Consider the following 20841-nt stretch of genomic DNA (forward strand, 5'->3'; position numbering starts at 1 on the left):
ATAGGTGAGGAACTTAAACCACCCGACCTTGCCTCACTTTTCTGGTCCTAAAGCAGCATTCCTCATTTCTGAATACCCAGGGTTGTGTGTGGGCACACACACAGGAATGGTTTAGCAAATACTAAAAGATGCCATTAAAAAAAAAGAGGAAAGTTTATATTAGGTAATTTTCTATAGAAAATGAACAGAGCTAGTTATGGGAGCTAGCACTGTATACATATGGAATATATAAGCTGTTTACCTTCATTAAAAAGAATGCTATGCCCAGCTTCGGTTAGTTTCCCTATTCTCTGAATGAAACATTCATTTTCTGAATTAATCTTGTTGGGAGAGAAGGGGGATTATTGGTCTGTGAGCTCCACTGAAGGGTATATGAAGGAACAATCTGATGAATATTTTATTAGAAAAATAGTATATGAAAATAAAATTGAATCTGAAAAAAAAATGAAAAAACAAAATCACAAGATAAACTCCTTATATCAAAAGTTAAAATTCTCCACTTGCTTTTGACGGCTGCTGTTTTTATTATTAAAGGTTTTGCTGAGAGTCTGCATTTGATGTTAACATATGAAAATACGTTGACTGGCACAGAAAAACAAACTCATAAATTTCAACTTTAAGTATCTGCTTTAATGTATTATTGTACTTTATTGGCAATATTCCACCAGCAAATGTCTTTTTATTATTGTATCCCCTCTTTGCAATAAAGAGGAATGCTGTTGACTGGCTTCCACTTTGGGAAATATGAAATCATTGTTTCTTGCTAGCTGTGGGCAAGAAATAGTTTTCAAGCCTTGCTGAAGTTACAAAAGTGTGCTCAGAAAAAATAAATATATATATAGCAAGAATTATGCTAGTACTTTTCATAAATTTTCGATACATGGATACAGCAAGATAATTTCCAAGCATAAACAGACCCAGCAGAGAAAATATATTATCTTAAATTCCACTGTGTGACAAAAGATGGGATGTTTAATACTGTAAAACAAGTACACTTCAGTCTAGTACGGCATGACACTCACAGCAGAAAGAGCAACTTCACTATTTTACATAAGGAGTCTCACATCTTTGGCTGTACCCCTAACCGAGGCAAATCTCCCTTCAGCTTCAGAGAAATCTTTGCCTGACTACCGATGTACTGCTGAATTAATTCAAAGCTTTAAGGTGTTTGAGTAGCTGGAAAACAAGTAGAAAGGAGACTTGAGGCATTTATCCTAAACTCCACTAATAGGAAAAAGTTGTGAAACCTATAGTCTTTACGAGAGAAAGAAAAACCCAAAGCCATAGCTATTACCCCAAACGCTTGTATCAGCTAATCCTACAGCACACAAGTCGAGCTCTACCATCAGACAAGGACAACGCTATGCCCTTCCTTTAATTTTGTGTCTTTTCTCCAGTTAATAAAGCACAACAAAACCTTGTCTTTCATCAAGTGAAACATAATTACACGAAAAAGCTCTTAAGAGATTTCTATTTTTATTTTTTTTTAAAGCTGGGTAATAACATCATTACCACAAATTAGTGCACTCCCTTTCACTGGGCAAACCCTACTGCCACGCTTAGTTATACCTCGGTTCTCTGCACACTAACATACTCACACACCGCTTTGCCCAGTCTGCATATAGGCCCATGAACCTAGATATCTTCCTTGCAAACTGAGTAACACATCAGCCTGCAGTCCACCAGTTAGCAAACCTATTGTTACAGTTATTCTGTAAACAGAGGGTTGACAAACTGATTTCAGAAGGTTTTTGCTGAAAGTTATTTATGATTAGCTAGTAAGGTTCATTATAGAACAACTCGTATTAACATTAGGTAACACAGGTCTAAGTTAAACCTACAATCTTTTATGGGCAGTATTTGCATTGTTTTAGGGCAGTCTTTCAGCATTTTTAAATTTTTCATATGTAGTGGTTGGTACGAATATTTTAACTACATCCAAGGATCCACTACAGACCCCAGTGATTTATTGACATATAGAAAGTTGGTTGTAGGAGGAGGCAGTGTCCTGCTCTAAACAACAATTGATGGTTTCAGTCCAGTTCCCACTGGACATGGGTCAATTGTGCTGTAAAAATCTTTGACACTAATTGGTGATCCTCCAGGTTAGCTTATTGGCAGAGACCTACAGGGAAATTTCTTTTGCTTTTCCTTCTGTTACACTTGTTCTGTGGACAGATAAAAAAGGCATTTTGGAGCCTTGTGAATCTAACATGTTTCACAAGCACTAAGTGCAGTGAAATGTGATGGTTGGAGGCTACCTTGGGCACAGTGACCCTAAAATGATAGCTTTGGTGAATTAAGGAGGCAATTAGTAGAACTGCTACTGTGGATTTCCAGAGGGCAGGCTTTGGCCCACTTAGAGGCCTGGCTGGCAGAGTCCCTTGGGAGGTGGTTCAGAAAGGTGAAGGACTCCAGGATGGACCTTCTTCAAGAACAAAAAGGTGCAGGAGCAGGCTGTCCCAACGTGCCTGCAGTTCTGGTGGTGAGGGAGAAGACCTGCCCGGCTAACAGAGCTTTCTTCAGGGGCTTGGGAGGAAAAAGAGAGTTTATGAAGTCTGGAAGAAGGGGAAGGCAATTCAGCAGGGCTATAGAGCTGCTGTCTAACTGGGTGCAGAGAAAATTAGAAGGGCCAAAACCCAACTGGATCTCAATTTGGCTTATGCAGTAAAAGACGATTAAAAATGCTTTTATAAATTCATTGACAGCTAAAGGAGGTTTAATCTGGGAAGATATGCTAAGTGCTCCACTCCATTTGTCCTTCTCCACACAGCGCAAGTAGAGTGTAAGTTCCTAACCCAGGTTACGATCCTGAAAAAAACAACATGGTAACTTCCAGTCTATGAGTTCTCCCCTCTCCTCACTCCAGTATCTGAAACACAGAAGGTAAAAATCAACCCACACAATGTTTGTATGCAGCTCCTTTTCTTAGTGGCTGAATTTTCTTACTGACTTACTGAGGAGTCTACCTTTGGTCTGTGTTAGTACTGTGCGTTATTCATTATCAAGAAATTCTAAGGCATTTGTTGTTTACCTGGAAAAATGTTATTCTTCTATTTGCATTCAGTGTGAACATTAGTATTATTCCTCAGAACCATCAAACATTGGATTAGTCTAGCCTGAAATAAAATATTAATTATACTATTACCATGCAAACAAAAAAATAATCTTGTGTGGTTTGGCTCCCCAAAACCTCACAGCCTAAATACATGAATATAAAGAACCGTAAGTAGTCACCTATTGATCAAAATCAGTTCTGAACTACAGCTTCAGGGGGAACACACAGTAATGCACACATTGGAAGTACCACAAGAAAATTTACATCTCCACCAAATATTAGCATAAAAGTCTGAATCCACTTAAAAATGCACCACTGACTCTGTTTCTATTTGCAGCAGATACATTTAGCTTTTCAATTATGATCCTGGGTACCAGGATTCAAATGTAAAAGATAAATAATATGCGGTGAACTTGAAAGAGGTCTGCATTCCACATTCCAGCACAGCTTCCAATACCATCCTGAGTTACACCTACTGCCATGTCAAATGATGCTGCTGCATCACCTAGATGCAGATTTCATCTCCCACTGTGTCTCTGAGAGGTTCATTAAAACGCAGATTTTGCAATATATCTTTGTGCAATGTTGTCTCTTCCAAGTCTTTCCAGGTATCTCTAAATCCGAGAGCCCAAAGAAATCTGTCTTTCCTGAGCAGTATCTGGCCCCCTTTCATTTTATCCTTTCAATGCACATGAAGTTGCCAAGTGCTAATATTGTACTTCACTCCCAATGAACTCTTGAGAAATTTAGGAACAGGTGAAATGACATGGCCAAACTCACAACAAGTTTTTGTATTTATGGTTTACGTTAGAGCTTTTTATTTGTAAATCTGGAAATTAAAAAATAAAATAAAATCAGATTTGCCCTGACTTCTGAAGCATTCTTCCTTTCTAAATGGAAGACAACATCAGCTAACAACATCTCCCAAAGATGTCAAAATTCCTGTTTCCCAGTCTCTTCCAGTTACTCTCATTATTCCCATCAAACTTGAAAGTCATCATAACTCCTTATGTGACTTTAAATCTTGCTCTAGCTCTATGCATGCACTTCCTGTTCCTGTGCTTGCACCAGAATTTGTCTGCCATTGTCACCGTTGTTGCAAGACCCAGTAACATGCTATGATTGTTTCACAGCTACAGACCCAATGCATTGAAAAGCAACCAAGACCAAGATTTGAAATCCAACACAAGATTCTGTTTACAGATGCAATGCCAACATGTCCATCTCAACCTCTCAGCATTCTTTAAGAAATTTTTGCAAATGAAATTCATAAGAAAACAATGTAGTTGTGCAAAGAATCTCACTTAAATTCTCTAGACTAAGTCCAGATGTTAGGAATCATTTCTATTAAAATTTGGAAACAGAAAAAAAGACATATCAATTTAAGATGTTATTTAGAATTAAATTAATTTTAGTTTCTTTATAAACCACTTTAATCTTATCATACAGTTCTTTTCAAAATTCTGTTTTCCCAGACTCAATCCTGATAACTTCAGGTCAATCATGTCATTCACTGTCATTCATTTTCCCACTATTTCCAACACTCACTAGTCACCATAGTATTCAGGAACCATGAACACATCTGTTTTACTTGCTTCACTGAACAGATTGAAGGCAATCTTAGCACACAGCCATGACCTTAAGGCTGCCAGCCAAGTTCAATATGGCAAATGATCCAACACAGATGTGCACAGAAAGAACACTTCACCTAAGATACAGTAGAATACAGTTTATAGGGAGATAATAATGCTCCTCCTACCTGTTACTGATAAAGGTGGTGAAAGGTGCTGCCAGCCAACAGCAAGAATCCTTGAAATTCACTAACACGGAGAGCTGTATATCCTTTCTAGAAAGACCTGTGTCCTTTAGAAGTGGACATCCTGGATTCACTCTTCTAATAAAAGATGGCAAGTAAATAGATAAGCTCCAGGCTTCCAAACTATACAGCTTCCTTCCAGTGAGCGTCAGGAAAAAAAGAAGCTGCTTAACAAGCAGCAGCTAGACTTCTTCCAGACGAACTTATACAGATATGCACATCACCAGTACGCAGGTTGTGTTCTTCTGAGCTCAGATCTTGCCTGGCAGTGCCTGCAGTGGTATGTGCTGCAGTTCTCCATGCTTTGCATCAAGGCAATCAGTTGTTCTACTTTTTTCATTTCTTCTCAACTGTAAAGTTTCAGATGTGCCAGATATCAAGAAAGGTGGTGGAAGGTGATATATGATACATTCTTCATGTGACTCATGTAATTTTCTTCTCCCATTTACAAATATTCCATATCCATATTCCAGTGTAGGCACCTCAAAAGCAGGATTTAGTTCAATGCAAAGGTAGATACAAGAATCCTGGACAAACAGCAATAGAAGCATGACTTTGATGAATGCAGAGTCTGCTTAGGGGGCTCCAAATAGGGCTTGTGAACAAACATACAAGTAGTCTAAAAACAGCAGCCAGAATTCACATCTCTGATGGAAACGTATTTCAGGATGCCACTTATGCTCTGCAGAGTATAGTCTAATAAGTGCAGGGAATCCACTCTGGCTACCTCATCATGCCTTTTATAGATCCATTTGGAAATGTGGTTCTGTTTAATAGTCAGATGGAATCCACTCCTTACAGCTGGGAAGTGTGGTCAGGCAAGCTTGTCTGGCTTCTGCTTTTATTGGCATTAACGAGGAAGTCCTCCAGGCAATGCTCTTCTGTTCACAAACAAAGTAAAATACTCTGTCCTTCTTGGCTAGAATTCAGTGTTTTCTGTATGTGAGGGCTGAATGCACAATGGCCAGTGTATCTGGAAAAAAACAAAACAAAACAAAAAAACTTTATATAAGTTTGCTCAAGTCTGTCAGTCAAAGACAGAGAGCTTCACCTTGAACTGAGATGGTTCACAGGACTAAGGATTAGATAAACCCATTTCCCTTTTATGCCCTTGTTCCAAAGGGGGAATACAAGGTCCCATTATAACAAGGTCACATAAATAAGCAAAGCAACAAACAAAACTTCATTTGATTTGCAAAAAGTCACAGCTGCAGGTGGAAAGCTGTTCAAAAGACAAACTCCGTTTATCCCTTGGGAACTTTCCTTTCATTAAGATTATTTTAACAACAAGGATTGAGGCGGAGAAGCAAATATCTAAAAGCCGAAAAAAATATGAACTGCTTGCTTCCTGATCTGTCCCATTCTAGGGACAGACAGATAGACAGACAAACAGATAAATGGCATTTTTAACGCAACTTTGAGTTTAGTTAGATTCTGCATGTGTCTTTATTTTCTCCAATATTTTTGTTTTTAACAGACGGATGGATGGGATGACTTTACTTGATTCATTGGCACTGCTAAAGCACTGACTTCTTTAACAGCGATCATAAATGGTTTCAAGATATGAAACAAGTGTTCCAGCATGGTCCATTGAGCAGAATGGAGAACAATGCCTTTCCCACTGTCACCACACAAGATATATTTAATGATTGCTACCGTACATTCTGATCAAAAGTCGGTTTAGTCATGTACTACATGGAATTCCATCTTGTTTATATACTCTGAAAAAGCTGCACAGACAATAGCAGTTGCCTTTCTGGATTCAAAACTTTGAACTGTTCAGAGAAGCATCTTTTACAGACTAAATCTTCCTAGCTCCTTTTAATTCCTTTTGTTATTACCATATATTTATACAAATACCTCAAAGTACAACACCTCAGTGTTAGAAAATGTTAATTATTGGCTGGAAAAGATCATTCAGTCTGGAACAATTTAAGTTTACTACAGCTATAAATATATTACACCAGCACTCCACTTGCAGCTGTTCATGAAAGCCACAATACACAACTATCATTGTCAACATCTTGAAACATTTTTCAGCAAATAGCATTTAGAGCTGATAGTGGGGAATGAACTTTTATCAGAACATTTCAAAATTTTTATTTTTGTTTGTTTGCAGATGAAAACTAGTATTTGGAAAATTCCTAGAAAACAGTTTTAATTAATTTTGATCCCACTCAAGTATTGTATTTGACTATGTGATAACATATTTTAAAGAAAACAATCAATTTAAACAATGTTAAACACTGATACCATATGAAATAAATGTTTATGTAAATTGAGAAGTTGATTTGTGAAGAAAATATGACATATTTTTATTGAGCAATTTATTAGATGTCTTCTCTTTCCTAATATCTCTATTGGGCTAATATAGCTGATCAAAGAAAAAAGTCAAATTTCAAACAGGAGTGAAGGTGACATTAAATATAATGAGAAGAAATATACCTTAAGAAATATGATTCTAATTTCCCATTCGCAGGAAACAGAAGTTTCTCCAGTATTTAGCAGCTAAAGGTTTCTCCATGTTACATGTTTCTCTTCATTTATTTTAATTTTGATTTTTTAAACACAGTTTCCAGTGTATATACCTGTTTACTCAGAAGTTTTATAATAGAAGAGCTCCCATGGCATTACTTGTCTGTGTTGTAAAGAATATTAACTACTGGCGAAGTTCGAGAAGACAGCTTGAGATCATGTTATTTCAGCAAGAAATTCAATAGGTAATTGAAAACTGACCCACAGGCAACCGAGTGGAGAGAGACACCCCAGTGACCACGAGTGACTGACCTACAGGCACTCCCTGGGCAGGCCATCCCCTGAAATCCTGTCCCCAAGGCTGGATGTGTATCGTCTGCTTGCTTCTCTTTCAGACTCGAAGCACAACCACCAAGTGTGCTCCAAAGCCTCTCCCTTGGCAGTCTGCATGCCCCTGGCCTTCCTTGCAGGAAGAAGCCAGGACAATCAGAGTCGCGTGCGGGTTAACCACTAGCCAGCTCAGACTCCAGAACCTGAATACAACCCTCATCAGCCTCGCCACTGGCACACACAAGATGCCTTTGTACCTGTGTCGAGATATTAAAAGTGGATGGACTTGCAAATTGCTCGCAAAAACAAGGAAAAACATAACACAACCACTTCTATGGAAGAGACAATGCACATTCTGACTCAGGCATCTTTCTCCGAGGCCTGTGTAAAACCATACGTAATCTAAAGTGTTATTCTTTTGAAACATACAACAATCCAGTTTATAACCACTCCTCCACTCCTCTGAGCAGCCATTTTTGCACACAATTCCATGAATTTTAGAAAAACACGTCTCTACTCCGGGTAAAGTAGATCGCTTATTTCTGAACGACAGATCCTGTTCTCAGATTATGTACTGTACCCTTAATTGTGCAGTTTGGAAAAGGTAGTTGATATCCTCAGGATTTCTCTAACCTTTATGTTAGCACACTTCAGGACAGTAACACGGTAATCAATTAAAGCATGCTGATGGCACATGGGGAGCCCTAAATCTCCTATTGACAGCTCATCGGTTAAGTCAGCACTTTTTTTTTGGGTAATTTTCCATTTAAATGATTCCTTGGTAAAAAGCAATCTCAAAGACTCTTAAACTGTTTGCTCACTGTGCCATGATGCTGTAATGGACTTTACAAAATTTATGCATTTTTATTTATCTTTTATATATTTTTAGCTTTCTTGGTTTGGAGTTTTTGTGGACTTTACAAAGATAGGTAGATTTACCTCCAGACAAGAAAAAGTATTTGACAAAAAATAAAGATGAGTAAAACTGCAATTTTTTAAAAAATTCAGTTCTTGTACTATATTCTCAATGTCAGGGAACTAATAGAAAACACAACTCTGTTCTTTAAAAGAATTTCATTTCATTGGATCCAGCCTATAGTGGTAATTTATACGCTGATATATTACATAAATTCTGCCACTAATCCATTTCAGCAACTAAATTCATTAAAGTTTTCTAAATTGCTAGATAATACCTGTGAAACTAGTTATATATTAATTTTTCTATTAATACCACATGAATTCCTCTTGATCAATAAGCTATAGCAAATGTCAAACACATTCATTAAAAAAAATAAACCAACTCAGCAAAATTTAAATGATCAAAACCACAAGCAAGGCACAGTAAGAAAAACAGCTGTGAAAATTCTTTTCGAACTTAGAACAATGTGTAGAGCACACACTTTCCACTATGAAGAAATCTCATCACTATGTGGCAGAAACACTTGGAAATAAGAAGTGTTGTTTTATTCGATATTTATTACAAAGTACAGTACAGAGAAGGAAACAAAAGGTGAAGCCTTTTGTTAGCTAAGACTCACTTTCCATGCAACTGCAGTGCTGTGACATTTGCAACAAAGCACAAGAACACAATAAATGTGATATACTGAGCAAGCTTTCTGACATACCTTTTGTATCCTTGAGCTCTAAACAAAGACTCCTCCCTCCCCCTCCACCATTATAAACACACTTGAAGTATTAAAATTGAGTAACTTTGGATGGACTTGAATGGTTGTGCAACAAGGAATTGCTCTTCTTTGGAACAGCTGTTTCAAAGTGAGGAATAGGAACTATCAATCTGGAGCATTCGCTGAGCCTTATGTAAAGGTCAGTTGGTTTCTGCTGTAAATGCAAACATTCTACATGGTGTCTCCATTTCATTTTCTCTATTGAAAATAACACTTTGGGCAGATGAGGAGATTTAACTGTGTAATTAAAGGAAGAAACTATTACTAACACAAGTGGTGGTGTAGTAAGATGCCTAACGAAGTCATTAAATATCTCAAAGAATCAAAACAGTTTTGTTAACTCAAAATGGTAGCTTCTTACTCAAAATTGCTCCTCCATGTTTGGCTTTTTGTGCAGAAAGACTTGCAGAGAGTAAGACCTTGAACATAGTATACCCCACAACTATGAATTAAAAAAAGGTGTAGATTGTACTTTGCACACTGCAAAGGAAAGGAACAGATAGACTCTGACTGAAGAAGTCACTGAAGTTTAATAACGGAAGAAGTTCAGACTCAGACATATCCTCATTCTGTTTGGATATATGCAAATTGTTTAGTACACTTGGAGGTAAATGACAATATAGCAGATGAAAGACTCCATCCAGAGTTTCAGTCTGCAGGTGGATTTGAAAGGGTAGAGGGAAAAAATAAGAATCTGAGTATTAACTGACGAAATGTTATTCCAATATAGAACCCAAGAATTCATTTTAGGGTTACATAAATGACATTATATATATCAGGGCAAGAAAGGCTGTGAGAACATCAATGCTGGAATCTTTGAGCCATTCGAGTAAGGGCCTGGGGCATCCCACAGAAAGGCGTGCTGCAGATAGTGCCCAACCAGCCTTGCAGCTCCATCAGCACAGCACCAGTCAACAAAAGGAGGTGCAGCATTTCCCCAGACAGACAGAGAGCTTAAGAAATTGCAGGAGCACCAAAAAAAAAAAAAAAAAAAACCACAAAAAAACAAACAAGAACCGCAAAGTCCAGGGATAACATTTAAGCAAAGGTTATGGAGTTTTGATGGCTGCTCTCTGGACAAATCCTGAAGAGGAGACATACTTGCCCCCTCTGCTGTGCACGTCCCACCCCAGTATATTTAGGAGCATGCTCTGTTTCAGGCTGACATAATCACAGGCCTGCTTGCAAGTTGGTATAACAAACAACAGAAGCACAAACAATAAGCATGCAGACCTTGCCAATATTTTTTGCTTCACCAGCGATGATTTTGTATTCTTCCTTTGAGCATCACACTGTTTCACTTCTACAGCCATCAAATCCCTTTCTGTTTGTAGTGATTTCAGTAAAAAGAGGAGTTGTTCAAACAGTTAGGCAGGAGACTGGCAATTCAAACAATCCTTGTCTAAAGAACAACCATTTTCTTTTCCACTGTAGCATCTGCATGCATCTAAATCATAACATAGTATTTTAAGACTAAAGATATACCTTAAACCCAAATGGTAATTTCTTAGGAAATGGATTTCTTCTCTGAGGACTGAGAATATAAGGGGCTTAGGAACCTGTACCCATCATGTTATAGATACCTGCTACTAATTTCAATTATTGCATCTCTCTGAATCAGTATCAAACAAAGCATCAACATCCTTAGAAATACATTTGCTTTTTCTTTGAAATTCCTGAACAACAACGTGCCAGATGGCATTCTTCTGAGGATCCATTCAGAAATAGGATGGTAACAATCGAACAGCAATGGCATGGACTTCTAGCTTTCTCTTCTTATTTGTACATTTCAGCATGACAGTTCATAAATACCAAAGTTTAAGGCACATTAGCCAAATTCACTACTAAGGAAGATGAAGAAAGTTTGGTAAGTGGTAGGGGAATAAATAAGTCAGTCACATTACAGAAAAAAATGAAATGCATCAAATGCAGAGTCATTTCACATTCGGCAACACTATGAATTAATACCGTTCTACAGCATTTCTAAAGCATTAATACCTTTCTAAAGTATTTTTTGTTTCTGGTGGTTTTACTTGGGTGGGCAGCCAAGCTCCACCACAGCCGCTCTCTCACTCCCCCTCCTCAAAGGGAAAGGGGAGAAAATACAATGCAAAGGGCTCAAGTTTTTGTCCTGATAAGGACAGGGAGATCGCTCAACAATTATCGTGACAGGCAAAACAGACTCAGCATAGGGAGATAGTAAGATTTATTGCCTATTACTAACAAGCTAGAGAAGTGAGAAACAAAGGAAAGAAACCAAAAATACCTTCCTCCCATCCACCCTCTTCCACCTCCTCCCCCTGAGTAACGCAGGGGAATAGGGAAATAGGGGTTGAGGTCAGTCCGTAGCACTTCATCTCCGCCGCTCCTTCTTGGTCACCCTCTTCCCCTGCTCTACGTGGGGTCCCTCCCACGGGATGCCGTCCTTCCTGAACTGATCCTGCGGGGGCTGCCCACAGGCAGCAGCTCTTCAAGAACTGCTCCAGATATGGGTCCATACCACAGGGTCCATCCATCAGGAGCACACTGCTCCAAAATGGGTCCCCCACGGGCATCACCTCCTGCCAGGTCACCTGCTCCTGCATGGGCTCTTCTACACAGGCTACAGGTCTGGCCTGGGACCTGCTCCTGTGGGGGTCCTCCACAGGCCGCAGCCTCTGTCAGTGCAGGTCCACCTGCTGCACCACGGTCTCCTCCATGGGCTGCAGTGTGGAACCCTGCTCCACCATGGTCCTCACCACAGGCCGCAGGGGACTTCTGCTCCGGCGCCTGGAGCACCTCTCCCCCTCCTTCTTCACTGACCTTGGCGCCTGCAAGGCTGTTTCTCACTCCTCTCTCTCTCCCAGCTGCTGTGTAGCAGCGTTTTTTCCCCCTTACTTAAATATGCTCTCACAGAGGCGCAAACATCGCTTACTGGCTCGGCTCTGGTCAGCAGCAGGGCCCTTATCTAGCACTGGGCAGCTTCTAGATTCTTCTCACAGAAGCCACCCCTATGGCCCCCTGCTACCAAAACCTTGCCACGTAAACCTGCTACATTTGGAGAATCCATGCTGTCTACTCCCAATGATTTCCTTGTCCTTCCTGCACCTGGAAATGGTTTCCAGGATGAGCGCTTCCAGCACCTTCCCAGGGAAGGAGGTGAGTGTGACCGGCCTGGGGTTCCCCAGGTCCTCCTCCTTGCCTGTCTTGTGAATGAGAGTGATGTTTGCTTCCCTGCACTCTTGGGGCACTTCTTGCAGTTGCCAGGAACAAGCAACGATTCCCGAGAGTGGCCTTGCAATGGCATCAGCCAGCTCCCTCCACGCTCATGGGGGAATCCCATCAGGGTTCCTGGACTTCTCTCTCTTGGTTTTCTCAAGGCTTGCCCGACCCCATGGATGGGGTTTCCGTGGCAAGGTTGAGGTAGCGGGCTGGGGGGATGCAGAGGTGGGCTCTGTGAGAAGAGACCGGGGGCTGCCTCTTCTCACGGGAAGCCCCCATCAGCTGCCTGGGCCTCCTACTGCAGACCCCTGAGCCCGAGGCCTCAGCTGTCGTGTGATGGGCTGGTGCAACAGCCCCGAGGCAGCCGGGCTCTCTCCGCTCCTCTCCCTGAGGGCGGCGTGCAGCAGAGATGCCCCCTGCGCAGTCTCCAGGACTGCATGGGGGTGCAGTGAGGGACGGGGAAGGAGGACTCAAACACCACTTCAAAGTTCACTATTCTTTATTGGCGGCCGGGAGACGAATGCAGGCCGGCTGCGCTACGCTGTCTCCACTTCCTCCACCTGCGGGACACCCATCTTGGCGGCCCCGGCATCTGCCTGCTGTTGGGGTGCTGAGCCATGGGCAAGGAGCTGGGCCCAGCCTGAGGCTTTGTATCATGCCAGGGCCTCCAGGAACGGCGTGAGCGGTGATTCCTTGCACGCATCCCAGGCCTGGCATCGTAGTGAGGCCTTGCCAGCCTTTCTGGAGGTGGTCTTACCTGCCTTGGCTGGATCTCACCTTCTGGAGAGTCCACATCCATGGACAGGACATCGTCCTCTGTGGGTGGCACCTGCACAGGCTGCACGCGCTGTTTTAGCCAGTCCCTGTTCATGGCCTGGCCGTTGTCCTTAAAGGGTGCCACGTTGCCTGTACTCTCCCATTTTTTCTCAGGGTCCCTGTGTGTGGACTGGATGTGGTCTTGCACAGGTGTCACCATGATGGTCCTCACCCATTTTTTTGATGAATTGCATTTTGTGGGCTGGCCGTTGTCTCCTGCAGGTGACACCACGGTGGTCTGCAGACTTTGATTTGTCCGGCTGCCGTGCCTTGGCTGTCTCAGGGGCTGGGTGTTGTCTTCCACAGGCGCCCCCTTGACAGCTCGCACCCATTGAGTTGGTGGGCCCCCGTGCCTTCTGTGGAAGTTGTCTTCCAGAGCCGGTACCCTGCTGGTCTGCCCCCATTCTTTGGGTGGGTACCTGCTCACAGGCCGCGTGTTCTCTTGCACAGGAGGCACGTTTATGTTCCGCACCCACTTGTTGGGTTGGCCTCCATGCCTTGGATGGTATTTGTTCCTCCTGGGGCGCACCTGATGGTTTTGCGCCCATTTGTTAAGTGTGCTCCCTTCCACCGCTAGGTGTTCATCCATCCTTGGACGTTTAGCGGGGGGTTGCCACTGGAGGTCCCTCCTGTCTTGGCTGTGCTTCCTCTTCCTCCCCAGCTGCACTCGTTCCTCCATTCTAGAACGTTTGGCAGGGGGTTGCCATCGGAGGTCCTTCCTTTCTACGCTGTGTTTCCTATTCTTTGCATGACGCCCCACTCCTCTCATCCTTCAGGCTTAGCAGGACAGCACCCAGAGACTAGCAATCCCTGCCTGAAGCTTCCCGGCACCTGGGCTGCTCCAAGTCTCCTCGGTGCTCCAGGAGCGAGTGGTGGCCAGCTGCAAGGCTGCCCTTTTTATGGGGCCGGGGACAATGGGCACCAAGGGCAAAAGTGACATCAGGAGGCCGCTGTGGTGGCAGCTCAGGCACCATCACAGTGACCTTCTGACATCACCAGCCTCTGGGTGCAGCCGCTCAGAGGCTCAGTTATCAGTGCACTCTACCATCTGCTCATCCAGTCCAGCCTTCAGCAGCTTCTCTTGGAGGATCTAACAGGAGACAGTGTTGCCAGTCTTCCTGGAGAGCAGGTAGACAACATCTACCCAGCTCTCCACTGGTGGCTAGACAGAAGTGCTGAGGGTACTAACCGGCCTCACAACTGCTGCCATCAGAGTGGCTCCCAAGACTGTTTATCAATATGGCAATAGGCTCTTTATACATAGAAATACACAGAAAACAAAGGGCCTGTTGTTTCATCATGAATGTTTCATGCGTTGGTCAAGCACCCCTTCCCCTCAGTGTGGTGGTTTCACTCGGGTGGGCGGCTGAGCCCCACCTCAGCTGCTCTCTCACTTCCCCTCTTCAAAGGGAAAGGGAGAGAAAATAAGATGCAAAGGGTTCAAGGGTTGAGGTAAGGACAGGGAGATTGCTCTTTCTCTCCCAGCTGCTGTTGAGCAGCAGTTCTTTTTTCCCTTTCTTAAATGTGCTCTCACAGATCGCTTACTGGCTTGGCTCTGGCCAGCAGCGGGGCCCTTACGTAACATGGAGCAGCTTCAGGATTCTTCTTGTTGAAGCCACCCCTAGGGCCCCCTGCTACCAAAACCTTGCCACGTAAACCCACTACAGATACCCATCCTCAGTTTGAATAGACCAGAAGCAGAAGCACTAAAGTATTAATGCAAACTACTTTACAGAAACACACCTTTAACTTGGAAAAAACAACAACAAAAACAAACAAACAAAAAACAAACAAACAAAAAAAACAGTCAGTTCTTTTGTGTGAGACTTCAGAAATCTTGTTTCCAAATTTCTAAAAACAAAGATTAGAACATGTCATAGAATCATAGAATATCCCCAGTTGGAAGGGACCCATAAGGATCATCCAGGGAATCATGTCCAGATCATGTCCAGGGAAGGGCAACAAATTTGGTGAAAGGACTCGAGGCAAGACTTCGGAGGACCTGCTTTGCTCAGCCCAGAGCAGAGCAGGCCGACGGGAGGCCTCATGGCGGCCTGCAGCTCCCTCACAAGGGGAGCCGAGGGGCAGGCGCTGAGCTCTGCTCTCTGGGGACAGCGACAGGACCCGAGGGAACGGCATGGAGCTGGGACAGGGGAGGGTCAGGATGGGTGTAGGGGAAAGGTTCTTTATCTGATAGCTCCCCAGGCCCTGAGCCTGCTGGTCAAGGAGTGTTTGCCCTTAGATAAATGGTTTAACTCTTAGGTTGCCCTGTGCGGAGTAAGGAGTTGGACTTGATCCTAGCAGATCCCTTCCAACTCAGGACATTCTATGATTCTATTAAAGTAAGAACAGTTTTCTAACTTTTTGAACAACAGCAGCACAAGTTACTACCACCAAAAATCAAGCCAACAGAGTTTAAATTTTCTCAGGGTAAGATATCCTTACAAATCAGTTCTCATCACACCTTCACTGCATGAATTTGGACAGATTTGCACTTAGATGCACAACCCTGCCAGAATAATAACAGAAAACTTAGCTTTACCAGCTGCCTCCAGTAATCCAAAACAAATGAAATATTTGACTAACAAGAATTGATTTTATCATTGTTTCATCAGCAAATGAATGGGAAAACTGGAAGTATATTTCAAGAGGGTTTAGGCTCTTATTGCTACCAAGAAAAGGCTTTTATTTATATGTAAATAAATTTTATAGGGATGAACCTTGGAAGCTTCTTTCATTATACATTCCACAGCTAAGCTCTCCCTCCAAGACAACATTAACAGAAGCCAGCAATAGGTGGACTGTGCAAAGAAGCAGCACAGCCTATTTGTTGTGATATTTAGTGTTTGGCGTAAAATACATGAGAAGTTATGCCAAGTTATTGTTTTTCCTTTTTAAAATTTTCTTCCATGTCTTTTCTGGCGTTCAACCCCTTGGTTTTGCTATGTATGTTTTATCCTGAACTTTCCTGTGTCTATACAAACATCAGGAATACCTTTACTAAATTTAAGGAATATTTTATAGATGTCAGTTTTGAGTTATCTGAACAACAGGTACAGCATAAAATATAGAAAGGCTGCTATTCTCATCAGCAGTTATAGCGATCTTTAAATCCTAAACCACATGTATCAGTCCCTGGGTAAAAGCAGATATAGCGTGCAACATCCTGTGCATGCAGATTTATGTTTCAAGTTAGGGTCCAGGGGAAAACAAAGGTCCATCTGAAGCTTATCTGCTGTGGCCTCAGGAAGCCAAGAAGTCTCTTGATTATTTTTTTAAGCATCACAAACCATTTTTTTTAAATGATGTTAACAGGAACTGTTCAGGAAAAGTATGTATTCAAAGATTTCCACTTTCATGGTGTAATGATTCAGCAACCTCCAAACAAACTACAAACTCCAAACTCAGGTGAGTTGAACAAGCTGCAATTTTTCTGAATAAAACATTACTTCCATACAATATACTTCCAACAGTGTGCCGTGTGTTTGTATCTTGTATGTATGGAGATAAACAGTTGCAATTGAACCCCACATAAGTACAATGCAAAATTCTCTGGCATTAAACAAACAAAAAAAAAAAAAAAGGAGGGGGGGAAGGCAAAGGATTGTTGTAATAAAAGTTACATTTGATCATTTTCTCAGAATATGTGAGAACATATCTGTTGCTGCAAAAATGCTGAGAGTTTCCTGCTTTCAGTGAGTGTGTTGTACTATGGCTAAAACAAGAGTCAAGGTACATCACCAAATATCTAGTAAAATTACAATTAAAACCAGTAATTTAAACTCTTCTGAGACAGTAAAATCTCAGACTGAAGACTCAAATAACAGTTTTGCCATACAATGAAGGCATTTTATCCCAAAATTCAGATACAATTTCCTTACATAAACAAACCTTACAGGCACCACCAAGACTTTGTAATCTCTTATCATTGTTCTTTAAAACCACAGATTTTATGGAAAAATTTAAGACCAGACACAGAATTCCTAATTACTGTAGACTATTTTACTGTATTCAAGAACACAAACAACACACTGTTGCCTAAAAAATGGGTTACACTTTCAAACTGCTCAAAGCCGGAGTCACAAGATTTGGCGCTGTATCCAGATTTTTTTCTGTTCAGTTTGCTTTACAATTTTTTCCCTGGTAGAGTGTTTTTTTTTTTTTTTTTTTTTTTTTTTTGTGGTGTCACCTTGCTTTACAGCAATTTTACTGAAAAAGAGATCGATTTCATAAAGATGAGGTAACCATAGCAAAGCATGAGGATATGCTGACAGCCTTGCAAGGAAATAAGATATCTAATTCAAACTTTAAATGTAACTCCCAAATAAAAGCTTCCTCAGACTGGAAAGACCACATCCAGCAAAATTCTGGTCTGTAGCTTCCCGTCTGACTTCAGCCACAATCCATGACTGCTGAACAGTTCTGTCTTTTCAGAGATATGTTACAGAGATAAGAAAAACCCAGAGATGATAGAGTATCAATAAGCTGAACTAACTTTATTGCTTCTGATAGGAAACTCTCTCAGGGTTTTACAGAAGCTTAATAGCTATGACCAATGCAATATTCATGGTGCAACACGACGCATATGACCGTATTGGAAGATTTCCCAGAGCACAACTCCTCCGTGAATTATCAGGGAAGTAATTAAGCAGTTAAACTTTAGTGCTTTTGATGAAACAGTCTCACAAGGATACTATGATGACCAGCAAATAGGAAGAAACATGTCCTGCTTCTCTTCCTACTTTCACTGTTGTATTTGTAGTGCTTTTAACTGCTTCTGATGTACAAAAAGGTAAAAGCAATAATCATATTGACATTTACTGACTGTGGCTAGCTCACTGAGCACATCTAATGCATTCACTCTTGTCCATACTTTCATTAATGAGGAAGCTTTAATTCTGGACAGTATTAGTCACATCAGCCTTATTGTTACGCCTATCTGAACTTCTTAGTTAATGACTCTCTGCTATTACTATAGGTAACACAGTTAGTTTGAAAAACATCAATAAGTCCCAAAGATCCTATACAGTCAGGATATAAAGCCCGCGTATGCAGAGCTACCACATTAACAAAGCTGCAGCAAAGATAATCAGTGCCAACATTAGTCCACAAACTTTATTTTAAATTTTTGAAATATTCCAAAAATGTTCCAAACATCCTTGCTACCCAGATATCAACTGATACCTTTTCTAAGAGTGCTGAACATTACTTTAGGAGTTCGCCCAACTCCTACTCTTAAGCAAGGTCTTGTCTTAATTGTCATGTAATATTTTCTACTTCTAAATATCTTATTTAGCTCTATGTCAAATCTCTCCACCAAAACACACAAACTATTACTAAGTTCTTTGATATCAGGAATTTATGTTTTACTTGAACATCATTACCTACAATTATTTACACAGCACTGTCTGACACAAACAAGATGTTATCTGTGAAGCATACATTTTACCACATGGAAATCCATAAAAGCAATTTCTCAGGGAACAGTTTAAATATACTGTTCCCAAGGTAAAATTCTTTGCTATAACATAAATATGAATTTGTAAAAGCTTCTAAGCAATAATTTACTACCTTGCAAGGTTGGTTTGGTAAGCGGTTGTGCAGCAGCTGTAGCTGAAACACATTTAATTCCACACCTAAAATGTGGCATTCTCAGTAAACTTTGTTCTTAACACTTATTCTCAAGACGAGCTTGCCAAATTTCTACTACAGATTCATACACATATTAATGACACCTAGTTTTAGGACTTTCAGACCAATGTATAACCAAAATAACTTAGGTGATCTTACTTATTCAAACCATGGTTACCTGGAGCACAGCTTTTACTAAATCTTTGAAACCTCACCTTGCTCTACATAAATAGATGGAGTTTTAATGCTGCTTCTCAAGGTCATGCTTCGTGCCTGTGACCTAATGGACTTTGATGTCAATCAGTATAAAGGAGAAGATATTCCCCTCCAGGGCACGATCCCTTCCTGCAATTAGAACCAAGATTTATTTGCACACTAGCAGAATTCTACACGGGAGCCTGCTGGTAGGTCATGCTGCGGTTAGAAAGATCAACAAGATATTCTCCACCTCAGCAAACACTCTGCACAGGGCTGCAACCGACCTGTTCCCTACACAAATTAGAGCACAAGAAGGGCATAGGCATACTTCTGTCTCTGCAAACAATGGAGCAACCACAGAATTATTCAGCTGCCAGATTGTCTGCGCTGGCCCATTTTCTTCGGGCAGGATCACACTTGGAAAAGCGGGATGCCTTTTAATCCCTCTTTCCATGGTTTCACACCCCAGCATCCATCCCCAAGTGGGTATTCTCCAAAGTTCTCCACTGAAAACCATCAGCCCTCAACAATGACAGATCTCAACAAGCTTTTATAACTGTTGTCTGTTTACTGATGACCCTGAAAGTCCCCATCAGCTTTCGATAACATTTTGGAAAGCAAGTAGGGGGGCAAGGAACATAAGAAAGTCCATGTTCAGAAGCAGGACAGCAAATAGAGATCACTGTCATTTTCAAATGCTATGGAATTGAACTCACAACTCCTGAACTGAGGCTGCTTTGCTGGGGGAGGAGAAGGGAACACAACAAATCTCTGTGAGCACCATGTCACGTGCTGGCATGCTGGGCAACCTACCCAAGTACACAGCTACCCAGCTCAGACAACAGCATCATCTGCTGCTTGACTTTTCTGCTCAGCCTCTTTCCTGAATTACGCCACTGGTCTCTTTGCAGTCCTCAGTAGTAGCTGTGTCCTGCTTTGCAATAACAAAGTCCATTTCACCATATTGAGTTTAGCAAAAGAAGAATAGGTATCTGTTGCAGATTATGGCAATAAATGAGAATAAAAGCTTGTTTTTTTTTTTTTTTTTTTTTCCTAGTCTGTGGGAAGCTGAACTGATAGAATATGTTTGGTGGATTTCTCTGCAGAAATCATAACATGAGCAAATGACCCAGTTCTTTGAAAACTACAATCACCTTTGACGATGGAAACAGTAAATAACAAAGAATTCCCAGTCTTCTAATTAACATGAGAAATGTTTGCAGCTCTTTAGATATGCAAGTGCAATGTGACTAGCAAAATCAGGAGAGGAAGACTGAATAGCTGAATATTCTGACAGTTTAATAGGAATTTATTAGGAGAAAGTACTGCTGCATCATCCAGAGAATTAATCACAGACTGAAAACATAAAAGTGCCCAAGTTCCAAGTGTATTCTGAGAGTCAGTTCATTTCTTTCTTTTCTTTCGCCCTGAAAATAAGCGTAATGCTTATAGTATCTACTATAAACACAGGTTAACCCGTATATTTGTCTATCAACGTTAAAGCACTACGTTCATACAGAAAATAATACCACTTGTGTAGCCGATGGTTCCTTGTCATCTTCATCTGGTAAGTACTAGCACAACATTTTCACGTGAACACACACTGTTAGAGGAAGACTAAAGACAGGCCA

At 41.3% G+C, this 20841-nt stretch overlaps 1 long non-coding RNA gene across 2 annotated transcripts in view; it reads right to left on the reverse strand.

The window, feature by feature from the left end:
• The window catches only part of LOC125183042 (uncharacterized), a 525727-nt gene that overhangs the window by 204769 nt on the left and 300117 nt on the right, over positions 1-20841 (reverse strand). For both annotated transcript variants that reach the window (XR_010825017.1, XR_010825016.1), the window contains exon 4: positions 4818-5847. This is a non-coding gene — a long non-coding RNA (uncharacterized lncRNA). The remainder of the gene's footprint in view (positions 1-4817; positions 5848-20841) is intronic.

Source organism: Anser cygnoides, chromosome 15, assembly GCF_040182565.1.
Source record: "Anser cygnoides isolate HZ-2024a breed goose chromosome 15, Taihu_goose_T2T_genome, whole genome shotgun sequence".
Taxonomy (NCBI): Eukaryota; Metazoa; Chordata; class Aves; order Anseriformes; family Anatidae; genus Anser; species Anser cygnoides.